This window comes from Spinacia oleracea, chromosome 5 (genome assembly GCF_020520425.1).
Source record: "Spinacia oleracea cultivar Varoflay chromosome 5, BTI_SOV_V1, whole genome shotgun sequence".
Taxonomy (NCBI): Eukaryota; Viridiplantae; Streptophyta; class Magnoliopsida; order Caryophyllales; family Amaranthaceae; genus Spinacia; species Spinacia oleracea.
Window position 1 is genome coordinate 117,216,641 of NC_079491.1, and position 6,954 is coordinate 117,223,594.

Sequence of the window (6,954 nt, forward strand, 5' to 3'; positions counted from 1 at the left end):
CAAAAATCTACACACAAAGAAAGAAAACAACCACAATCCAAAACAAAAGGAAAAACTAAGTTAGTCAAGAAAGCTAGCAATCTACCATCAAGACTACCGCAAACGAATACCAATACACCACCCGAGTTCAATGCGAACAAGAGTACTCCAAAAAATACTCATCAACCAAAAACAACAAATCAACTAGAGTTCCATTCAACATTTCACCAAAAATCCACCAAGAGACTAGACTTTACAAATATTAGCAATGAATCATGCATAACAAGTCTAGATTATCAAGGAGTAAACACAAAAACAAACAAGCATCTCTAACCACTCAAAATCAAAAATTCAGAAATTCCATCAATGTATGAACAATGAGACAAAATGTAAAGAAAATGGAGAAGGAAGGGAAAGAAATTGTCACCACTAGTAGAGGGGGAAGACAAGATCGCCCAAAAGCACTCTCCAAAGCTCAAATTACACCAATTAATCACAAAATCAAAGTTCAAACCAAACCCTAGAATTTGGGGGTTTTTGAAAGAAAATATGAAATTTATGGTTTAAAGGTGAGGGGAGGGGATGGATTTATGAATGTGAGTGATTGAGAGTGAAATGTGTGAGTGAAATTAAGTAGGAAATGTGTAGAAAGTAGAGGTTGAAGAGTTAGAGTACATAGAAGAGTAGAGTAATGGTGAAGAATGAGAAATGAAATGAGAAATAGGGGCGCGATTTCTGAAATAGCTCGACCGCAATACCGGGTCGCCCGACCCGTGCGAGCGCACGAAAATACCGTGTGAGCGCACTGAAAATCTGTGCGATCGCACTGAATGAGCACGAGCGCACGAAATTTAAACTCGCTCGCACGAACTGCTGGGTGAGCTACTGATCGATATTTCCAGTTTTGTGCGATCGCATGAATGAGTTGTGCGATCGCACATAACTGGATTAATGCCTTTTGCTCGATTAATGCACCCCATCTCTCTTATTTTTATTAAAAGAAAAATAAAAGTACGAAAACAAAAATTAGTAAACAAAAAAAAAATTAGGACTAGAGTTAGGCAACCGGGTTGCCTCCCGGGTAGCGCTCGTTTAACGTCATTAGCTTGACAGGCCCCCCAAAAGTCAAGGGGGGTCAAAGACACCCAACTTTGGGTCATCATTTGTCAACAAACTCTTCTTAGCCCCTTTGGGCACAAACAACTTACCCAAACCACAACTCATAGAATGGGGACCAAACCAATTCTTCTTAGGCGTAGGATCGTCTTGCTTAGACTTCTTGCTCATGCATCTCTTACCATTGATTGTCGTAGTGTGTGCTCCCACATCATCAAGATCCATCCCGAATGTGTCGGGAATGGTGATGACATCATCAAAGGAGTCACCTAACACCAAAGAGCTCTCGTGCACATTCTTCTTGACTTTACTATCAATCTGAACATCACACTTAGAAACACAAGGATTGTTAGGAGAATTAGCACAAGAATAATGGTGCTGAACACAAGCAATAGTGTCAATCCTCATGCAACTTCTCATTTTAGAGCAACATTGATCATCAATAGTAAACTTGAAACTAGCCTTGGCGTCTCCCGCTTTCAAAGTGATAAGGCCACCTTGAACATCGATGAGAGCACCCGCCGTAGCCAAGAATGGCCTCCCTAAGATGATAGGGGTATGCGCGTTCTCATCGATATCCAAGACAATGAAGTCAACGAGGAAAGTCAACTTCCATATCACTAGGGGAACATCGTCAACCCTGCCCAAGGGGAACATAACCGAGTGATCGGATAATTGCAAACACATGGGGGTAGGGGTGAGATCGCCTAGACTTAGTTTCTCATAAATTTTGTACGGAAAAATAGTTAAGCTCGCCCCCAAATCACATAGAGCGTTGTCAAATTTCAGCTCTTGGATGCTACAAGGAATCGAGAAGCTCCCGGGATCCTTGAGGTTTGAGGGGAAAGGGCTCGAAATCAAAGCACTACAATGCTCCGTTAGGTGCACGGTTTCATTGGTGCCACAAGTCATTTTGCCGCTCAAAATGTCTCTCATGAACCGAGAATAATGTGGCATTTGCTTAAGCGCCTCGGTGAAAGACAATGACACATATAGCTTGCTAATTGTTTCCCAAAACTTATGGAATTGATCATCTAGCTTTTCTCCAGCAATTCTTTGAGGGTAGGGGGGAGGAGGAATTGGGAGAGGAGGAAGAGTATTCTCCATCGACTTAACACCATCACTCACGTCATCGACAAGAGACTTCTCTTCCGCCATATCACAGTCCAGAGACTCATTTCCCTTAGAATCCTCACCCCTAGAGCAAGGAGCATCAACATGCTTAGCACCATCATCTAGAATCATCCCACTCCTAGTCACAACCGAATACATTTTCTTAGGAGCTTGACCTTGGGGTGGGAGACTAGTATACACTTGTTGTTCTTTTATGGTGCTAGCTAGTTGTGCCAATTGAGTCTCAATCATTTTCAAGTGAGTGTTGCTTGAATCAATCCTCGAACTCAACATTCTTCTTGGCTTGCGCCCCCACGGACGACTCCATGAGAGCATCAAGATTAGACTTGAGAGGCGGGAGCGGTGGAAGTTCATTGCCATAACCACTAAGGTTTGGTTGGAATTGGTTGCCATAGGTCCTCGGTCCATTGAATCTGGGAGGTGGAAATTGAGAAACACCATATGGACCTCTCGAGTTCAAAGGATAACCCCCACTAGAGGCACCCCTAAATTGCCCATAAGAATAGTTGTAACCCCCTCCACCTTGATGGTTAGGATTATAACTACCTTGATTGTATTGGGCTTGATTGCCAAGACCATGAGATTGACCATAGGGTTCTTGGCCATGATAGCCTTGCGCTCTATAGCCACCTCGGCCTTGACTATCATACCCACCTCCTTGGCCATAGCCTTGGTAGGATCCATACATAGGGGGCCCTCTAGGTGCTTGCCTAGCAAAGTTTTGATTATTGGGGTTATTATTTCTAGACCTCTCATTCAAGGCATGGGCATATTCCATATCAAAATCACTTTCACAAGAAGGACCATAATCCACATAAGACACATTATGCACCAAAGGACAAGCATTGGGGAAATGACCAAAATCATGACAATTATCACAAAAGGATGTGCCCGGAGGCATGGTGTCATAAGAACTAACCTTTATCTTCCCCTTGGTGAGAAGAGTAGCCGAAGGCGGTGGAATTGTTGATGGCGATGTGGGTTGACTTGGAGTGCTCTCTAGCTTTTCCAATCTCGAGCTAAGCTTCTCAATAATCCGTGCTTGCTCCATAGCATATACCGACCCTTTACCATCATCATTCCTACCATTGCCATAATAGTCCCTCACACCAACGTGCCAAGCTTGATAATTTTGGACCACATCCTCAATTATCTCTTCTATTTGATCCTCGGTCTTGTTCATGATGGGACCACCCGCCCCCGCATCTAGACTCGTCTTGGAGGTTGGGCTCAATCCCAAATAGAAGGTTTGGAGTAGCAACCACTTAGGAATCCCATGGTGAGGGCATTCCGTTTGCTACTCTTTGAATCGGTCCCAAGCTTCAAAAAGAGACTCATCCCGCTTTTGCTCAAATGATTGAATTTTGTGGCGATATTCCGCCTTCTTGCCATGCGAGTAAAACTTGCTAAAATGCGCACTTGTCACTTCATTCCAAGTGCGAAGTGAGTTGGGCTTGACCTCCTTGTCAAGCCAATCTAGCTGGCCCAAGGAGAGAGAAACGGAATAGAGTCAACCGCACATACTCCGAAGTCACACCATTGTGTTTGATTGTATCACAATAATGTTCGAATTGCTTTAGGTGCTCGTGTGGTGACTCGTTGCTCTTCCCACAAAAAGGATGGATTTGAACCAAGTTAATCAAAGCGGGTTTGATTTCAAAGTTATTAGCATTAGTTATGGGAGCTTGGATACCAAATTCTTAACCGGGAGCGCCATGGTTACAAAGGCTTGCTCACTCTCTTCTTGTTCCACACCTACACTTAAGGATTCAAACCGGTTGTGGCTTTACGAGCGAGTTCGAACGCGCCTTATTCTCCTTAGTGTTAGGTTATGATACATATGACAATTCATAAATCATGCGGAAAAACCATAAAGCCAGGAAAGCATATTATTTTCACATAATCATTTAGCATAGAATAGATGCATACATGTTGTAGCGTGCCTTCCATAGCTGCGCCCGAACCGAACAAGAACAAGTCTTTAGGACTCCAAATGCCGTCCCTCCGTAGATAGTCCACAGTACGTCCGGATCCGCCTCAAGTTAGACCAACTAGAATCGCCCTTAAGGTTACTAAGAATTTCGGTTATGTGTTTGCAAGTGTATGGCTGCTTTTTCTTTCAAAAACTTACCCTTTGAATACTTCAATCGTACCTGCAAATAATGACCCTAGGCCCTTATTTATAGAGGTATGGAAAAGGAACTGGAATCCTATTAGGATACTGATTAGTTAAACTAGAATCCTAGTAGGACTCTAACTAACTAATTTTATCCTTTTAGGATTAGGAATTTAATCATCAAACAAATCGTATACAATTTAGGTTTCGTATGTGAACACAAACTCTATACGAGCATGACCCACGAGCGTGCAGGCCATGCCCGCGCACAGCCCACACGGCCGCTCGGCCCACGCGAGCAGCAGCACCACTCGCAGCCCATTGCTGCGCGCGCTGCCATGGCCTGCTGGGCCTGGCCTTGCGCTGGGACTGGCGTGGCCTTGGCTGTTCGTGTGGCTCGCTTGGCTTGCTGGGCGATGGCCTGGCTTCGTGCTGGGCCCTCGTCCGGCAGGCCTCGTCTGATGCTTATTCGTACGATACGCTTCCGATTAAATTCCTAGTTCCGGAATTCATTTCCGATAGGAACAATATTTAATATTTCCGATTCCGGAATTTACTTTCCGTTTCGAACAAATATTTAATATTTCCGTTTCCGGAATTATTTTCCGATTCCGATAATAATTCTGATTCTGACAATATTTCCGTTTCCGGCAATATTTCCGATTCCGGCAATATTTCCATTTCCGATAATATTTTCCGATACGTACCATGTTTCCGTTTTCGGCAACATCTACGACTTGGATAATATTTATATTTCCGATACGATCCATATTTCCGTTTCCGGCAATATCATTGTTTCCGGAGTATTCATTTCTTGCTTGTGATGATCTCAGCTCCCACTGAAACCAAGATCCGTCGATTCCGAATATCCATAGATAGAGTATTTAATGCCATTAAATACTTGATCCGTTTACGTACTATTTGTGTGACCCTACGGGTTCAGTCAAGAGTAATCTGTGGATTAATATCATTAATTCCACTTGAACTGAAGCGGCCTCTAGCTAGGCATTCAGCTCACTTGATCTCACTGAATTATTAACTTGTTAATTAATACTGAACCGCACTTATTAGACTTAACATAGAATGCATACTTGGACCAAGGGCATTATTTTTTTCAGTCTCCCACTTGTCCTTTGGGACAAGTGTGCATTTCCTAATTCCTTTGTGGCTCGATGCTTGCTCTTGAACATAAGGTAAGAGTTGTCATGCTTATTATGTCCAGAGGTGTTTCTCGGTTTCAGAGTTCAACTGATCAAATAAACAGATAATCATAGCCTATGATTCATCCGAGCACGGCCATGCATTTCACAGTTTCTAGCTCTCCGAGTGGCCTTGTACAACTTTTAAGCATCTCATCCCGATTTATGGGAGGACAATCCCAATCTTGCGATCTTGAGATTAGACTTCGTTTGATAGGTGATTACCTGAGCGTTGCCTTTATATCCTCCTTTTACGGTGCGACGGTTGGTCAACGTCAAAGCAACCAGCTCTCAAACAAGTAATCTCAAATCACTCAGATATTGAGGATTTAGTGTCTAATAATTTAAATGAAATTTACTTATGACAGATTTTCATCTCTTACAGTAAAGTTTCATAGGTCTTGTCCGATAGTAGTCTTCCCAAAGTAAGTATCTATGCAAATGATTATGACATTGCCATGTCAACATAGTTCAAGAAACAGAACTCTCGTAGAAGGTGAAATCTACGAAGTACATGCTTGACTCTCTGGTGGTGTCTAGGCTCCTTTGCCTGTGCAATAGCTCCGTTATTATCACAATACAGGGCTATTGGTCCTTTAATGGAGGGGACTACACCAAGTTCACCTATGAACTTCCTTAGCCATATAGCTTCCTTTGCTGCTTCATGTGCAGCAATGTACTCCGCTTCAGTTGTAGAATCCGCAATGGTGCTTTGCTTAGCACTTTTCCAGCTTACAGCACCTCCGTTGAGGCAGAAGACAAACCCAGACTGTGATCTGAAATCATCTTTGTCGGTTTGGAAACTTGCGTCCGTATAGCCTTTAACAATTAATTCATCATCTCCACCATAGACCAGGAAGTCATCTTTGTGCCTTTTCAGGTACTTCAGAATATTCTTGGCAGCAGTCCAATGCGCCTCTCCTGGATCTGACTGGTATCTGCTCGTAGCACTGAGTGCGTACGCAACATCCGGGCGTGTACATATCATAGCATACATTATTGAGCCAATCAATGATGCATATGGAATCCCACTCATTCGTCGACGCTCATCAAGTGTTTTTGGGCACTGAGTCTTGCTTAGAGTTATTCCATGAGACATGGGTAGGTAGCCTCGCTTGGAGTCTGCCATCTTGAACCTATCAAGCACCTTATTGATATAAGTGCTTTGACTAAGTCCAATCATCTTTTTAGATCTATCTCTGTAAATCTTGAATCCCAATATGTACTGTGCTTCTCCTAGATCCTTCATCGAAAAACATTTCCCAAGCCAAATCTTGACAGAGTTCAACATAGGAATGTCATTTCCGATAAGTAATATGTCGTCGACATATAATACTAGGAAAGCAATTTTGCTCCCACTGACCTTCTTGTATACACAAGATTCGTCTGCGTTCTTGATGAAACCAAAGT

General features: G+C 43.0%; 1 pseudogene; it reads left to right on the forward strand.

The window, feature by feature from the left end:
• The first annotated feature begins 3,500 nt into the window (after positions 1-3,500).
• On the forward strand, positions 3,501-3,601 carry LOC130462223 (uncharacterized; annotated as a pseudogene).
• The last annotated feature ends 3,353 nt before the right edge of the window (positions 3,602-6,954 follow it).